A 16,265-nucleotide genomic window follows, 5' to 3' on the forward strand; every position below is an offset into this window, starting at 1 on the left:
AGTCCGGCCACCAACCGGAGCAAATAGCTGTAGATCAAAGTTTATTGCGCAACAGGTCCAAAGAGGAATTGAACCCCAAGGATGGGGTGACAAGGGACTAAAACACGGACGGATCTAATCTCGTGGCGTGGGGTGGGGGAGGGAGGGATTTTGCAATGTAAACATTTTGGGGTGCGAGACCCCACTTTGTTTTTTTGTTTTTTTAAATAATATTTATTAAAGATTTTCAAATATAACAGAAAAAGAAAAACATCCAAATTTAAAACCTAATTTTCATTGGCATCCTTCCAGGACTTCCCCTCCCCCCCCCTCTTGTATTCCAATTCTTTCAAATAGATTCAACAAATTCTTACCCCAAATTTTAAAATTATTTATCATTGACCCAATTTAAAAAATATTTTCCCATCCCTTAAGATCGACCTGTTCCCTTCCACGAGTTCCCCTCTTTAATATGCAATACAGATTAAAATAAACAGAAAAATAGAAAAAAGAATAAAATGTAATTTAACACCCTTTGGATTCCAAATTTCCCTCCCCCCTTTCCCGGTTGCGTTCCCAATGTCCGTCAATATCTACTGTCATCCTGGAGCTCCCACATCTAAACCACAGTCCTTCACCAGTCCGCTTTGCCGTCTTTTTATTAGTCTTTGCCGTCTTTTGGTCATCTTTGATTTCACATGTCCAATCTTGGAAGGAGTCTATCTTCCAACTTTGTCCAGTTCTTGTTATTCTTGTTGTTCTTGTTCTCTCTCCTCCTCTTTTTTTTTTTTTCCTGCTCTCCTGCACAAATGTTCTAATTCCAAAAAGCTTCTAATTCCTCTGCAGAGGCTTTGTTATTCAGGAACAAAACATTACGTCAAGTCCCTTCCATTCTTCAATAGATAAATCTATTGTCTCCTTTAGTGTGTAGACCTCTGTAGACAAAATAGTGTTCCATTTCTGCAGTTTCCCAGGAGATAAAAAGTCCTATTCAAATTCAATGCCAACAATACTTGTAGTGTCCCACAGCTCCTCTAGAGGGATTATAGTAGCTCAGTTTCCTTCCCGATCACACCCAACAGTCAAAGTAACTTATTATTCCTTGTTTTAAACAATTTATATCCAATTTGTAACAAATGTGACCAGCAAAGTCCTCGTAACAAAGTTCTCTTTTTGTTCTTCCGCTTTGACAGCTCCTTTGACAGCTGTCAAAACCTCTATTTCTCCTCTCCCGGCGCTCTTACGGATCGCTCCCGGGGTTTCCGGGGGGGGGGGGGTTGCCTTTTAATTCACATTCCACTTTTCTCCTCCAGTCCAGTCTTATAATTTTCCATCGCGAAGTTAATAATTTTATCAAAAAAAGGTTGCACTCGATCTTAGTTGTCAAATCCTTTGCTTTAGCTCCTCTACAACGGGGGGAGGCTGACTTCCTTTTTGCACCTCCCCCGCTCGCTCCGAATTTAAAAAGAATTTTTCCCCTTTTTTAATCCAAGTTCCAATTACTCACGGGTTATTCTTTTAAAGTCCAAATTTTCAATGGAAGAAGTCAGCGCTCTCCGTCGAATGGCATGCGGCTTCGCTCGGCAGGGGAAGCGGAGGACTCACAGCACCCCCCCCGTCACCCGCTCCGCAGCCTTTAAAAAGGCTCCTTCGCGGGTCGGGGGGACGCAAACGGTGCCCGCCGAGTCACCATGCCCATGGGTTTCAGCGCCCATGGTTTTTGAGGGTCCCCGCGTCGCCGGCGCAGTAGAACCCAGCCCCTGCCGAGCAGGCTCCCTCCGGAGCTCGGAGGGAGTCTGCCATTCGGCGATGGCGCCAACCCGGAAGAGCCGCAAGACCCCACTTTGCAAGTGGATTGCCGGGATCAGCCCCTCCCCCGCTCTCCTGATCCCCAGAAGAAAGAAGTGAGGGGGGAAACCTTCCTCCTCCCCCCCCAATTCCTCCGCTCCCCTCCCGGCACATCCTTCCCTCACTCCGCCCCTACAACCCCAAATCCCGCCCCCCTACGTTGTACCTCCTCCTCTTCCTCTTCCTCGCCATCCGACTTCTATTCCGGAGTGGGGAGGGGGGGAAGAGACCCCTCCCAAACTGCCTGCTTCTTCCCGCAAGTGGAGCTTCTGCGCCGGATTGCTGCTCTGCGGCATAGCTCTAGTGGCGCGCGCTTTCGGAAAGGGGAGGAGGGGCGGCAGGTAAATCCCCCCCAACCACGTGGATGTTGCAGGAAAGGAATGGAGAATCACGAGCGAGGACAAAGAGGTAAAGGGGTTTCGGGGGGAGGCGAGAGAAGGATCCATAAGACCCCCTCCAGCTCACCAAAGCACCTTTCGTGCATCTGGATCCCTGCACGCGTGCTGCGAAGGGGGTTTTCCTTGGGCCCTTAGGAAGCCCACCCAGGGGATCCCAACGAAGCCCCCTCGCCCCATTTCCCCGCGCAGGCATCCCTGGGACTCTATGGGTTCCGTGCGGAGAGAGGTGGGCCATGAAAGGGTTAACGGGCGCGAGGGACGCCTGGATAGAGACCCCCCCTTTCCCTCGCCTGCTCATCTTGGGGGGGCCCTCCGGATGGAGGGGTGAGCCACGCCAAGGGGGGCCTCTGGGTGCAGGGGAGACTCTGGGACAGAGGGAGGGAGTCGAGGAAGTGGGGTGGGGGAACATCCCTGAGGCAGGGAAATGCAGCAATGGGGGGGGAGAGTTAGGAAGACCAGTCTTTGGGGACACGTCTCCATCTTGGCGCCCGCGGGAATTCTCTGGAGGGGCCGCCTTGCCTTCTCCCTCCCCCCCAGGCCACCCCTTCAAGGCGACCAGAGAGGGATCCCTGGAAAGTGGGGGGTCGTGTCCCCACACCCCTTCCTTCCTGCAACGTCTATCCTCTTCCCACCCCATAGGCCCCTGCCCTGCCCAGACTGTTGCAGGAATGTATGTATAGGTTGGTAGTCTGTATATCATGCACATGCAGCCCACTACCTAAATCAGCACCATCACTTTTGTGACTTTTGTGACTTGTCCCCACAAAACACTTCATCACAGTTTCTTCCTATCTATTCAAAGGGCCTCTGCTGCACGATACCAAATGTAAGAATTCACTGATAAATGTCTCTATGTACTGGCTCACAGGGAAAACTTCAGAAATTCATATAGACATGTGAGCTCAGCTACTCACAGCCCCTCTGCCTGAGTGATAATCCCTGGCCTCCTGATACCTGAGTTCCAGACCAGTAGCCATTCCAGAAAGAACCAACCCAGATGAAGACAAAAGGGTGGGATTAACTTGGCTTGGAAACAGGTCAGGGAGGACAATAGCTGGCTGGCTGGGGGCAGATCAAAGGCGAAAGAAAAGAGGCCGACCCCTTTGTCCAAGCCTCTTTTGGTTCTCTTCCTTCAAGGATCAGGGTCATCAAGAGCGTGTTCTGGCAGCCAGATTAAGGTAACTTCTGGCCTGATTGGAAGGGGCATGGCCCCTCCGCCAAGCTAGGGTGCAATATTCTTTCTGGGCAGGCGCCCAGCTAGACCGTGGAGGATTGTTGGTTTCTGCTCTCTTCACTGTGCAGCGAAAGGCTTGTCACAAGACAATGTTTACATTCCACAGACAGCATTACTGTTGTGTTTCCCACGGGAAAAGGAGACTGGATGTGACGTACACTGGTTTCCTGTTTTTCACTGTTCTTTGCAGTTCAGTGTGATTCTCTCCGAGCTTCAGAGGAGAGAGGATGCATTTTTCTGCTTCGGCAGAGACAAGATGTTTTTCTGTAATCTACCAGCTTTGAAATGTAAATAAAGCAATAATAGAGCATGTTGGCACGTATTCCTCATCATTCCGCTGTGCACTTGGATGCTACAAATCAACATTTTGGTTATGGGCTCCAGAAGTCGAATCGGGCTCCTGGCAAAGGAGCAAAGACGCAGTCATCTGATGCCGGCAAAAGGATCGGAATGCAGAGGGACGGATCGGACGGTATCTGCGCGTCAAGATGATTGATGAGGTATGTGCTACTGCTCCGGGCAGCCTGCCAGCATCTAATTAATGGCTTTATGGCTGGACTTTGAACTTTTAATGTCCGTTTGCCGGAAACAGGCAGCGGCTATGCCTATGCTGGGGAAATCGAAAGTAACTTTTGGGCTGAAGCAGCTGCTGATTACAGTGACGCAGCATGATTTAGGGCAGAGAGAAAGCTGTTTTGAACTTGCCTTTGGAATGAGGCTTGAAGCAGCACAGACGCAGCTTGTATAAAGCAACTTGCTTTAAAGCAGCAGAGATGACACAGAAGGCTAATGCCAGAGTCATGATGGCCCTTCAAGATGCTTGTGGGATTCCCAAGCTCAATAAGAAAAATTATACGGACTGGGTTATCTATGCAGAGGCTATTCTGCGGAAAGAGGGTCTGTTTGAAGTTATTACAGACACCCCCCCAGCTCCAGTTACAGATGCATGGAAAGCTAAAGATTCCAAAGCAAGGGGAACTCTTACATTGATAGTATCCCCAGAAGAGCTCTGTCTATTGCGTGATAAGACCTCAGCCAGAGAAATTTGGGACGCTTTGAGGGAGGCGCACATGAGGACAGAAGCTGGATCTACTATGTTTTATTTTAACAAGCTGCATAATATGGCTCTTGCTGAAGGTGGAGATGTGCGTACACATCTGATGGAGATGCAGAATCTGAGACATGAGCTGCAACAGAGAGGACTCAACTTTCCAGAGGCTGTGTATTCCTTCATGATACTACAATCTTTGGGTTCAGGTTGGGAGTCTGTTGCGACTCAGATTGCTGTACAGCCTACCGCTCAGCTGACAGTGGATTATGTTACTGCTGTGATTCAAAATGAAGCAGATCGCCGGGGTGCTGGCTGCATGGGAAAGGGGGAGTCTTCACAGACGTCATCCCATAGTGCAGTGGAACCACCAGATGGCGCTAAAGCTTTGAAGGCAGTGAAATGCTACTCGTGTGGACATCTAGGCCATATGAAGAGGGAATGCAAATATCCCAGGGCCAAGACAGAGCAGCGCAGCGGAAGCTCATCGCGTGGAAAAGGCCAGAGCAAAGGCAGAGGTCCGGTGTCCAGGACAACGCAGCACAAGGCAATGGTCTCACGCTTCACTCCAAAAGTTGCAGAGGTCCAGAAGACGTCTAGATCTTTCTTCGTTGTTGATTCAGCGGCAACCCATCACATGTGCAACGATAAGCGACTGTTCGTGTCTTTTACACCGCAGGAAGGTGCGATTCACCAGGCGGATGACCACACAATTCCCAGTAAAGGCTACGGAACTGTTGTTCTTCACAGTTTGAACTTATCGATACAGAATGTACTTTATGTGCCAGATGCCAAACATAATTTGCTCAGCGTTGGACAGCTGAATGAGCGGAACATTGACGTTTCCTTTAAGAACAAAAGGTGCATCATCACAAAGAAAAATGATTATGTATTGTATGCTGAATATGTTGATCGTTTATATGTTTTGTATTATGATGATGTTGTGCAGGATGACACTTGTTGCATTGCAGGTTCTAACAAATGTTTGCATGCAGAATGCATTCATGATTTTCATCGAAAATTTGGTCATTTGGGTTTTGAGGCAGTATCTAAAATGCCTGCCTTGGTTGAAGGTATGACTATTAAACCCTGCAGGTACCACATGAAGTGCAAGGCATGCGCAGCAAACAAGGTGAAAATGGCTGCGAAAGGTAAGGTGTCTAGTAGGCAAGCTACAGAACCATACCAAATTATTCATGCTGATTTGGTTGGACCACTAGCGCCCTCTTTGGGTGGAAATAGGTACTTCATGGTTCTCATTGATGCATTTTCCAGGTATATTTATGTGTACAATCTCAAGCAGAAATCAGAGGCTTTTCCTAGGTTCAAGGAATTCTGTGCTTGGTTGGAAAATGTGCATGGTAAGAAGGTAAAGACTCTTTTCACAGATCGCGGGGGAGAATTCACTTCTCAGCAGTTTGAAGCTTTTCTGACTGAGAAAGGAATTCAACACGATTTGTCTAGTCCTCGCTCGCCATGGCAGAATGGACTTGCAGAACGAGCAAATCAGACATTGCTTCAAGGGTTAAAAACCTTGCTACATGATGCAAATCTTCCAGAGAGTTATTGGGCCGAAGCTCTCTCATGTTTCACTTACAGTTATAATCGCAGGTTATCTTCAGCGATTGGTTGTACCCCCTATGAGAGGATGTTTGGAAAAAAGCCATACATCAAACACATGAAAATTTTTGGTTCTGACATGTGGGTTCACTCACCACAAAACTCCAAGTTAGACAAGCGTGGTTTGCATGGTATCTTTCTAGGTTATGAGAAAGGTTCTTACAGAATAAGGATGACTGACTCTAAGACCATTAAGCTCACAAGAAGTGTTGAGTACAATGCCAAGTGGGGGGAGAATGTGGGAATTTTCCAATGTTACCCTGATGACAGTGATGAGACTGAGGATAGTCAAAAGCAACCACAACCACCCACACCCACTGATGAAAGTTCTGATTCTGAGACTGAAACTGATTCTGAGTCTGAAACTGAATCGGGTGATTCAGAGGATTTCAAGAGTGCGAAAGCCTCTATGCGACCCTCTGAAAGTTCTGATCAAGAATTGGAGGAACCATTGTTCACAATAGGTCGCTTTTCTCCTAAGAAGGAAGAGGAGAGTGTTGAAGACTTAAGGCTAATTCGCAGGTCACAAAGAGCCACAAAAGGCAGACCTCCAAAGAGATTTGCTGATGAGTTTGCTAAGATAGCAGTAACAGCTGTTAAAAGCTCCAAGAAGGTATTTGAACCTTCAAGTTTCCAAGAAATCCAGGATTTGGATTCAAAGGAAGCTGAGCCATGGTTAAATGCCATGAAGGCTGAGCTTGATTCCTTGGAAAGGAACAAAACATGGGAACTTGTTCCAGTAGTTCCAGGAATGAAACTGCTTGGAAGCAAATGGGTCTTCAAAGCGAAGACTGATCAAAATGGCAAGATAGTCAGACACAAAGCCAGATTGGTAGCCAGAGGTTTTGCACAGGTACCAGGTGAAGACTATCACGAGACCTACTCACCCACAGTAAGGTATGAGAGCATTAGGCTTATGCTCAAGCTAGCTGCAGAGGAGAATCTACACATTAGTCACCATGATGTGAATACAGCTTTTCTGTACGGATCTCTAAATGAATCACTTTATATGCTTCCACCTGATGGCGTACAGGTAAAACAGGGATTTGTTTGTGCTCTGAAAAAGTCCCTTTATGGTCTCAAACAAAGTGCACGGTGTTGGCACACAAAACTCACTGAAGTATTGTTTTCTCTAGGTTTTAAACAAGGGAAAGCTGATCCATGTGTATTTGTCAAAGAGGAGGGGCAAAAGAAACTGTATTGTTTGTTTTATGTTGATGATCTTTTATTCTTTTGGGATGATGTCACAATGTACAATAACGCCCTAGTTCAACTGAAAGAACACTTTGACATGAAAGATCTTGGTGAGGTAAACAACTACCTATCTCTGGAAATAGAGAGAGATCAAGATGGTAACATTCTAGTACACCAGTCACGGAAAATTGCTGATGTGTTAGGCAAACTAAACCTGATGGATGCTAACCCTGTAGACACACCGATGATAACAGGTTATCAGGTAGATGACACTGAAGAAGCATTTTCTGACACTACACTGTACAGAAGTGTGCTAGGCAAGCTAAACTTCATTGCCAGATGTTCAAGACCAGACATTGCTGTTAGCTGTAATTTGCTAAGCAGACAAGTCAACAATCCTACTGTTAAGGACTGGAAAGCTCTGAAACGCATAGCGTGCTATTTGAAAGGCACTATGCATTACAGACTGAGATTTAACAATCAGAAGTCTGGTGGTCTTGAGATATTTGCAGATGCAAGTTTTGGAAGTGACACTACAGACAGGAAAAGCACGTCTGGAGTTTGCTATATGTACAATCAGGCTCTATTTGATTGGTCATGCAAGAAGCAAACAACAGTTAGCTTAAGTACTTGTGAAGCTGAACTGAATGCACTATCTTATTCACTCAAAGATTGTGAATGGTTGTTACAATTGTGCAAAGACATGAAAATTCCTGTCAAATGTCCAATCCAGGTTTACCAGGACAACAAAGCATGTTTGGCTTTGCTGAATTCTGAAGGTTGTAAGCAAAGCACGAAGCACTTGCAATTGAAGTTGCAACATGCTAGGGAACGTATTCAGAAGGGACTCGTAACGGTGTCCTATATGCCAGGTAATGAAATTCCTGCTGATGTATTGTCCAAGATTGTATCAAGGGATCAACACTGTACCTATGTGCAGAAGTTGGGTTTGTACTGATATTGTACGAACACGCTGCCCAGTGGTGTTCACAGAAAGGGGGAGGATGTTGGTTTCTGCTCTCTTCACTGTGCAGCGAAAGGCTTGTCACAAGACAATGTTTACATTCCACAGACAGCATTACTGTTGTGTTTCCCACGGGAAAAGGAGACTGGATGTGACGTACACTGGTTTCCTGTTTTTCACTGTTCTTTGCAGTTCAGTGTGATTCTCTCCGAGCTTCAGAGGAGAGAGGATGCATTTTTCTGCTTCGGCAGAGACAAGATGTTTTTCTGTAATCTACCAGCTTTGAAATGTAAATAAAGCAATAATAGAGCATGTTGGCACGTATTCCTCATCATTCCGCTGTGCACTTGGATGCTACAAATCAACAAATCTTTCTGGGCAGGCGCCCAGCTAGACCGTGGAGGATGGCCTTGTTTTTGTAGCAGCGAGGGGGGGGGATGGCTCCCTCACGGCCACCATTCACCACCCTCCAGCTGTAGGCCACATTTCAGCTGTTTCCTTTTTGCAGGCATGGGGGAGCATGGCTGTGGGCTCCACTGGCCATGAATGGTGGTGTGCGACCCCAGACGTAGGCCACACGGCAGCTTTTTTTTAAAAAAAAAATTATTAAAGTTTTAAACACATACATATAATCACACAATACAAAATAGAAAAAGTTGACAAACTAAAGAAGAAGAAAAAAGTGAGAAAAAACACACATAGAAAAAGTATATATAAAAAAGAAAAAAATCATAATAGCAAAATATAAGAATAAGGACAGAAAAAAAATCAAAATTAACTCCATCTTTCAATAGTCCTTAGTCTCATTTCCTTAATTCTTTGACCTCCTCACACCTCCCCTTTTGTATTCCCATTTAAAAAGTCCTTTCAGCAAATCCTTACCCTCTATCATTTTTCATTGCTCAATATCATCACCTATTGTAAATATATATTTTAACCGTTATCAATACATACTTGCATATTCTTGTAAAGCTTTTTACCAATACCACTTATTTTCCATCCAACATCATTTTAACATTCCTTAATTTTACAGTATTTCTGCAAGTAGTCTTTAAATTTCTTCCAATCTTCTTCCACCGACTCTTCTCCCTGGTCACGGATTCTGCCAGTCATTTCTGCCAATTCCATATAGTCCATCACCTTCATCTGCCATTCTGCCAGGGTGGGTAAATCTTCTGTCTTCCAATACTTTGCAATGAGTATTCTTGCTGCTGTTGTTGCATACATAAAAAAAGTTCTGTCCTTCTTTGGCACCAATTGGCGGACAATGCCCAAGAGGAAGGCCTCTGGTTTCTTCAGGAAGGTATATTTAAATACCTTTTTCAATTCATTGTATATCATTTCCCAGAAGGCCTTAATCTTTGGGCATGTCCACCAAAGGTGAAAGAATGTACCTTCAGTTTCTTTACATTTCCAACATTTATTATCGGGCAAGTGATAGATTTTTGCAAGCTTGACTGGTGTCATGTACCACCTGTATACCATTTTCATAATATTCTCTCTTAAAGCATTACATGCCGTAAATTTCATACCTGTGGTCCACAACTGTTCCCAGTCAGCAAACATAATATTATGTCCAACATCCTGTGCCCATTTAATCATAGCAGATTTAACCGTTTCATCTTGAGTATTCCATTTTAACAGCAAGTTATACATTCTTGAAAGTATCTTAGTTTTGGGATCTAACAGTTCTGTTTCCAACTTTGATTTTTCCAACTGGAAGCCAATTTTTTTGTCCAAATTATATACCTCTCTTATTTGATAATAGTGAAGCCAATCTCGCACTCTATCTTTTAATTTCTCAAAACTCTGCAATTTCAATTTATCTCCTTCTTGCTCCAAAATCTCCCAATATTTTGGCCACTTGGCCTCCATATTGAGCCTTTTTTGAGCTTTTGCCTCCATTGGTGACAACCACCTTGGGGTTTTATTTTCAAGTAAGTCTTTATATCGTATCCAGACATTAAACAATGCTTTCCTGACAATATGGTTTTTAAATGCCTTATGAGCTTTAACCTTGTCGTACCACAAGTATGCATGCCATCCAAAAGCATTATTGAAACCTTCTAAGTCCAAAATGTCTGTGTTCTCAAGAAGCAGCCAGTCCTTCAACCAGCAAAAAGCTGCTGATTCATAATAAAGTTTAAGGTCTGGCAGGGCAAATCCCCCTCTTTCCTTAGCATCAGTTAATATTTTAAATTTTATTCTGGGTTTCTTGCCCTGCCAGACAAATTTAGAAATGTCTCTCTGCCACTTCTTGAAACAGTCCATTTTATCTAATATTTGTAACGATTGAAACAAAAACAGCATTCTTGGCAATACATTCATCTTGATAACAGCAATTCGGCCCAGCAAGGAAAGCTTCAAGTTTGACCATATTTCTAAATCCCTTTTAACGTCCGACCAACACTTTTCATAATTATCCTTGAATAAATTCCCATTTTTAGCTGTCATGTTAATCCCCAGGTATTTCACCTTCTTAACCACTGTTAAACCCGTCTCATTCTGAAACCTCTCTCTTTCAGTCATTGTTAAATTTTTCTCAAGAACTTTGGTTTTTAACTTATTCAACTTAAATCCTGCTACATGACCAAACCCTTGGATCAGTTCTAATGCTCTTTTGGTGCTGGATTCTGGCTCCTGTAGTGTCAATACTAGGTCATCTGCGAAAGCTTTCAATTTATATTGTTTAGCTCCGACCATTATACCTTTAATCAGATGGTCCCTCCTAATCATGTTTAACAAAACCTCCAAGACAGAGATAAAAAGTAGAGGGGAAATTGGGCAGCCTTGTCATGTCCCTTTCTCTATCCTAAATTCCTCTGTTACCACGTTGTTAACTATTAATTTGGCCTTTTGTGCTGAATAAATTGCACTTATACCATTCTCAAACCCTTGACCGACCCCCATCCCCTGAAGATTTTTCTTCATAAAACTCCAAGAAATATTATCAAAGGCTTTCTCGGCATCCACAAAAATTAAAACTGCTTTTGTATTGATATCCTCTTGCAGATTCTCCAATATGTTAATTATATTCCTTGTATTATCCCACAAATGTCTGCCTGGAAGAAAGCCAGCTTGGTCTTTGTGTATCACTTCCTTTAATACTTTTTTTAACCTCTTGGCCAAAATGTCAGCAAAAATTTTGTAATCCACATTTAACAGGGATATGGGTCGGTAGTTCTTAAGTTGTGTCTTTTCAGACTCACTTTTTGGTATAAGTGTAATATATGCTTCTTTCCACGACTCTGGCGCTTTTCCCCCCTCCAAGATTTCATTGCAAACCTCCTTTAGTGGTTGAATTATCCAGTCCTTCAAAGTTCTAGAGTATTTTGAGGTTAAGCCGTCCGGCCCTGGAGATTTTCCCAGTTGCATATTCTGTTTTTTTTAATAATTTTTTTTATTAATTTTCCAATTTTTAACAAACACAACAAAAACAACATGGAAACAAACACAAAAAATCATAATTTCTTAACCTTATTTCCATAAGCCTCTTTTCTCGGACTTCCCCATACCTTCCCCTTTTTTCATCCTTTTTTTTTTACAATTATTCAACAACCCTTTTAGCCAATTAAATATAAATTCATTCTCCTTTTCAATTTCACCCTAAATCAAACAAAATTTACCGCTGTAATTCTACGTCTTCCTCTCCCTTAGCATTTTAGCACTCCTCAATTTTATAGTAACTCTTAAGATATATTTTAAACTTCTTCCAGTCTTCTTCCACAGTCTCTTTCTCTTGGTCGCGGATTCTGCCGGTCATTTCTGCCAGTCCCATAAAGTCGATCACTTTCGCCTGCCATTCCTCCAGCGTGGGTAGCTCTTGTGTCTTCCAATACTTTGCTAGAAGAATCCTTGCTGCCGTAGTAGCGTACAAAAAGAAATTTTTATCCTTCCTCGGCACCAGCTGGCCGACCATACCCAAGAGAAATGCCTCTGGTTTCTTATGAAAGGTGCATTTAAGTACTTTCTTAATCTCATTATAAATCATTTCCCAGAAGGCCTTAATCTTTGGGCAGGTCCACCAAAGGTGGAAGAAGGTACCTTCAGTCTCTTTACATTTCCAACATTTGTTATTGGGCAAATGATAAATCTTCGCAAGCTTGACTGGAGTCATGTACCACCTGTAAATCATTTTCATAATGTTTTCTCGTAAGGCATTACATGCCGTGAATTTAATACCTGTGGTCCATAACTGCTCCCAGTCAGCAAACATAATGTCATGACCTATGTCCTGTGCCCATCTAATCATAGCTGGCTTCACTGTCTCATCTATTGTATTCCACTTCAACAGCAAGTTATACATTCTTGATAAATTCTTAGTATTGGGTTCTAACAATTCTGTTTCTAGTTTCGATTTCTCCACCTGGAAACCGATTTTCCTGTCTTGTTTGTAGGCCTCCATTATTTGAAAATAATGGAGCCAATCCCGTACCTTGGACTTTATTTTCTCAAAACTTTGTAGTTTAAATTCACCACCTTCTTGTTCTAGAATTTCAGAATATTTTGGCCAATTAGTTCTAATATTAAGTTTCTTTACCTCCTTAGCCTCGATTGGTGAAAGCCACCTGGGAGTTTTATTTTCCAGTAAATCTTTATACCGAATCCAAACATTGTATAGTGCTTTCCTAACAATATGATTTTTAAAACCCTTATACACTTTAACCTTGTCATACCAAATATATGCATGCCAACCGAAATTATTATCAAATCCTTCCAAGTCTAGAATGTCTGCATTTTCAAGAAGTAGCCAGTCTTTTAACCAGCAGAAAGCTGCCGATTCATAATACAATCTTAAGTCCGGCAGGGCAAACCCCCCTATTTCTTTAGAATCAGTAAGTATCTTAAACTTAATTCTGGGCTTTTTGCCCTGCCAGACAAATTTAGATATATCTTTCTGCCACTTCTTGAAACAGTCCAATTTATCAACAATTTGTAATGTCTGAAACAAAAATAACATTCTAGGCAATACATTCATTTTGATTACTGCAATTCGACCTAACAAGGAAAGCTTCAGGTTCGACCATATTTCTAAATCTTTCTTTATCTCTGTCCAGCACTTGTCATAATTATCCTTAAACAGGTTTACATTCTTAGATGTCATGTTAATCCCCAGGTATTTTACACTCTTTGCCACCGTCCCAGTTGCATATTCTGAATGGCACCTTCTACCTCCTGTTCCGTAACTGTATAGTTCAACATTATCTTATGTTCTTGTGAGATTTTTTGTAATCCATTTATTTTCAAAAACTGGTCTATGTCGAACTCTCTCTGGGGCCCTTGTGTATATAGTTGTTTAAAGTACCGCTGGAAACATATTCTAATTTCCACTGGATTCTGGATGTTTTTTCCTTCCACTTCCAAATTAGTGATGGTATTAAGTTTTTGTCTTTTCATCTGCCAAGCTAGCAGTTTCCCACATTTATTTGCCGATTCAAAAGTCCTTTGTCTCATTTGTTTAATTTTCCATTCAATTTCCTGGTTTATCATCTTCATGTACTGCACTTGATGTAGCTTTATTTCTCTCAGAATCTCTTGTGAATTATGTTTCGCTCTCAGTTTTTTCTCGCCCTCTTTTATTTTTTTCCAGAATTTTTTCTTTTTTCGCATTTTGGGCTTTCTTCTTTATTGAATTCTGTTGAATCAGAAACCCCCTCATAACCGCTTTACTTGCATCCCAGATTATTCTTTTTTCCACAGTAGTTTTCAAATTTATCTCAAAATAGTCTCTCAGAGTTTTTTGGGCCTTTTTGGTCACCTCTTGATCTCTGAACAAGGTGTCATTCATCCTCCATCTGAAGGAACCAGTTGGTGTTAGTTTCATCTCCATTCTCACGGCATTATGGTCGGAGCACGTCTTAGGGCAGATCTCTACCTTCTTAATCTTGGGTGCCAGTCCTCTAGTTATCCAGATTTGGTCAATTCTTGTCCATGTCTTTTGGGCTTCAGAGAAGAAGGTTCCCTCTCTACCCCTGATCTCGTTACCTTTTCATCCGATTTTGTTGGCTTTTCATCCATGGCACTTTATCTGGAAGTCAAGGTCACTCCCACAGTCAGATTTGTTTTGCTATGGGACTTTCCCAGGCTAGTACTAGATGGAAAATTCCCCAGTCAATTGTAACGTTTCCAGTAAGCCTCTAGGGGGACACAGTATCAGTCAGTAATGATGCAACAAAGTATCTTAAATGAACTTTCAAAGGCCCCCTTCAGCAGGAGAAATAACAGTTTTAACAGTTTAGAAATGTCAATTTTGCAGAGTTAGCATTCAGCAAGTTACATTGTTCATAGAGAGTGCTGTTCTCAATGTAACCAATCTATTCAGTCTTGGCAGTCTGTTCCCAGGGATTAAGAGGTGGTCTTACGTCTCTCCTTTCTCTCTTATACTTTAAGTAAACACAAGAAATACTGTCCCTTCTTCCCTCCCTTTCTTTCAGTTCAGGGAGGGAGTTCCTTAATTTTGACGTTTAAGATTTAAGTCCTTTTAGCGCTCCTTGCCCGGTATTTGGCTTAAATTGTCTTTGCTTTGATCTTTATACAAACCAGAAGGTGGACTTCCTCTTTGCACCTTCCCGCTTCAGTGCCAAATTTGACTTTGTTTTCCCTTAAATTTTCAGTCTTAATACTTGACCTACTCACGGGTTGTTGTTTTGACAGCCGAATTTTCAGAGGAAAAAAGGTCAGCGCTCTCCGGCAACAGCTGCGCGGCTTCACTCCACAGATGTAGCGATCGACTCTCAGTGCTGCGCCACCCCTGTTCCGCTCCGGAGCCCCTCACGGGGTCCCTTTGCTACTTGGGGGGGGGCACTTCTGGCACCCGCTGAGTCCCACGGCCGCAGGCTTCTCCCGCCTGCGGTTTTTAAAAGGGTCTCCGCTGCGCCGTAGCGGATAGACCCGATTTCTGCGGAGCTTTTCCCTCCGAGTTAGAAGGAGACCACCATTGCCGTTGGCGCCGCCTCCGGAAGCCCCACACGGCAGCTTTTAATTCTGCTGACGCCGCTTTAAACAACAGGCCGCATTTCTGCCATTTCCTTTCTTGTTGGGGAGGGGGATAAGTCAGGCCGCAAGTTGGTCATGTTTTTTTGCACTCCTCCCATCCCCCCCATCTCACACTTCTGCTCCTAGGAGGGAAATGTAAATATCTCTTTTGTTACACTTGATGGGTGTTTGGTGGAGGGCAAGGAGAACTATGGGGCAGGGTCCAGGATGCTCAGATTACTGCCACCAGACCTCCCCTTTCATGATGTAAGCATGATGTAGTTTGGGGGAGTGTAACATTGGCATTAGCAGCTAATAAAAGATTGGGTTCTCTTTTGTTTGGGGCTTCCATATTGTTTCACCTGGTGGCAGGTGGGAGTCCTGTCACGACAGTCTTCAATAAATACCAAGCCTACTGGCTGCTGTTTTGCTCTGGTATTCCTGGCTGGTGTCCTGGTTTTTTGTCCAGGGGGGGCCCTCAGATTTCTCCGTTAACAAGACGCACCTTCCTTCCTGCAAGTTCCACCCAATTCCCACCCCATAAGCCCCTGACCTGTCCATATAATATTAATAATAATAATTTATATCCCACCCTCCCCAGCCGAAGCTGGGCTCAGAGCAGCTAACAACAATAAAAGTAACACAGTTTACATATAATCACAATCAGTTAATTAAAATGCATTCTAAAATCAATTCATTCTAATATCAATTCAAAATCGAAATCAAATTAATGGTAGATACAGCGGTTTTACAAAGTCCAACCATTGGTCCCCCTGGAGAGGGCAGGAAAATCCCGAGAGAAAGTGGGGGGGGGGGGCTTCTCGGAAGTGGCTCTTTGTTTCCTCAATCCCACCCAGGAAGCAGCCAGAAACCTTTTCCTCTCTCTCAGGCTTCCATCTTTTAAGTGTCTCTTCCATAGCCTGGTTCATTGAGCCTGAGGATAATGTACACCTGTCATCAGAAACAGGGGTGCAGAGTCAATGGAATGGCTCTCAGGCTTGATAT

The 16,265-nt window shown here is 43.4% G+C and overlaps 1 protein-coding gene and 1 long non-coding RNA gene across 3 annotated transcripts in view; one reads left to right on the plus strand and one right to left on the minus strand.

Annotated features, from left to right (window-relative positions):
- Positions 1 to 16,265, minus strand: part of LOC307225351 — an 81,733-nt gene that overhangs the window by 3,980 nt on the left and 61,488 nt on the right. The window lies entirely within an intron of this gene.
- LOC307225100 (uncharacterized protein) overlaps positions 2,045 to 16,265 on the plus strand; it is a 37,593-nt gene continuing 23,372 nt past the window's right edge. The window contains exon 1 of the mRNA XM_079992866.1: positions 2,045 to 2,235. The gene's annotated coding sequence lies outside the window, so the exon portion shown is untranslated. The remainder of the gene's footprint in view (positions 2,236 to 16,265) is intronic.

The sequence above is a fragment of the Podarcis cretensis genome (assembly GCF_951804945.1).
Source record: "Podarcis cretensis genome assembly, chromosome: 10".
Taxonomy (NCBI): Eukaryota; Metazoa; Chordata; class Lepidosauria; order Squamata; family Lacertidae; genus Podarcis; species Podarcis cretensis.